We start from the raw sequence: 1,981 nt of genomic DNA, 5'->3' as shown, positions 1-1,981 counted from the left end.
GCTAGTAAATGGAAGTACAGTTCACAGTTGTATAACTTGTCTGTGCTCTGGGTTGTATTATAGTTATCTTGGTTTAAAAAGAAAATCACACCCCTAACCCAGATAATTACCAGTACAGAAACTGTGTATAGTAGAGTCTTACATTGGGTCGGTAATCTGCAAAGGCGGGAATGTGAGCTACTCTTACATTTTACAGCTTGCGTGCAGGTCAGAGAGAGAGGAGAAATAAAACAAACAAAAAAAACCCCAACAACCCATTTTGAGTTAGCTTTGGGTCAGAATGTAAGCCTTACCACTGGCTGCTGACAAATGTGGGGAAAAAAATGCTTTACCAGAAGAAGTAGCATGAAGAAGGAAGAATGGCTGCAAAGGAGATTAAAGAAAAGATAGATCAGGGTGTGTCACTTCTAGATCAGCTTTAGACATATTCTAAAAAGCCTGATTTTTATACAGATGCTGCAGAGCCAGATTGAACTACCATGCTGTTGCTGCTGCTGGGAAAGCATGGGGTTTTGTTTTTGTTTTTTTTGTTGCATCTGTCAGCAGCACAGATTGGACTGTAGGTTTTGCCTACAGTAGGTCAGGTCAGTTCATGGGTAAGAGAACTTGCTAATGCAGGTTCAGGTCTGGTTATATAATATCAGGTGTGAGTCGGAAACAGGCCTTTAAAATCAGACTTGGACAGGACTCTGGTGTATAGCCTAGGCCTTGGTGTCAGCAGTGGAGCCATCTACAGCTCTGTTCTTTAACAGTGTCTCATACTGCTCATTCTGTTGTTCCACTTCCTAGGAAATGTATTGGCAGACAAAGATGACCGATGTAAGTGTGCTAATTTATCACCACCTCGGACCTCTGTTTGCCAGATCACTTCGTTTGCACTTTCTCCTTTCCTGCTTAAATCCAGGCTGAATTATAATTTATTAATGGCTCTAGTCGTCATCCTTAAAGCTCTTCACTCTCTGAAAATGTGCCTGATAGAAGTTTTGGTAACATGCTTGCCAGAGTAGACAGCTGGATGGGCTTATTGTTACGGTATGTACTTTGTCTGGAAGATCCTGATTTCAATTCCTGACTTCTATAACAGATGGTCTGTATAACCTTAGGCAAGAGTGAGATCTCTCTGCTTCTCCATGCCCTAGTAGGTAGTAATAATTCCTCCTCTCCAATTAAGTTATAAATTCCTAAGAACAAATGCAAAAGGCAAGGGTCTTTTGGGGAGGGAGAAGGCTGGTGGGGAGGGGGTGGTGATTAGTTCTCAGCCATGGCCCAGGGCCAATAGAAGACAGACAAACTTTCAAAGGCAGTGGCATTTGCCATGAGGTTACAAAAACAGGAATGGTTTCTTATTGTGTATTTGTGCAGTGGGGTCACAATTTGATTAGCAGGTGTAGGCACTAAAAGATATCAATTACTACTTAATATGGAGCAATCAGCCTTTATATGCATTTTGGGACACGTAATCTTCAGGTAAAGGACCTTCTGCAAACAGACGTATCCAAACTGGCCCTATTCTCAAGATGGAAATGCCAACTTCAACAGAAACATGGCTGCACTGTCTCAGTACTGCTTCAGGGCAGGTGTCTTAGTGAGGCATGCTTCACCTGCTCTACACATGCTGCCTGCCAAAACCAGATCTCTTGCAGCTGAGAGAGAGCTTACTGTGTTCTCACTCAATACCACATAAAGATGGTACTTCAGGAGGAAGTGGGAATAGTCTGCCTCACTGCTGCAGTCCAGCACAGTACTGAGGTAGTACAGATATGCCTGTATATTCCTAAATTCAATGTAAAGGAGTATATCCTTAGGCTTTTTTTAATATAAATGTCAGTTATAAATGCATGTGTTTTTATTTCCTGCACTTTTACTACTGCAGTTTAACTTAGCATTCTGTGAGCCTTGGTGTTTAAACCATTTCTCAACTTGCATTGCTTAATTTAGTCACTAGAGGACTAGTTAACAGATTTTTATTTTTAAACTATTC

This window comes from Gavialis gangeticus, unplaced genomic scaffold (genome assembly GCF_001723915.1).
Source record: "Gavialis gangeticus isolate Ggan-Ray unplaced genomic scaffold, GavGan_comp1, whole genome shotgun sequence".
Lineage (NCBI taxonomy): Eukaryota > Metazoa > Chordata > Crocodylia > Gavialidae > Gavialis > Gavialis gangeticus.
This window is presented reverse-complemented; position numbering follows the sequence as displayed.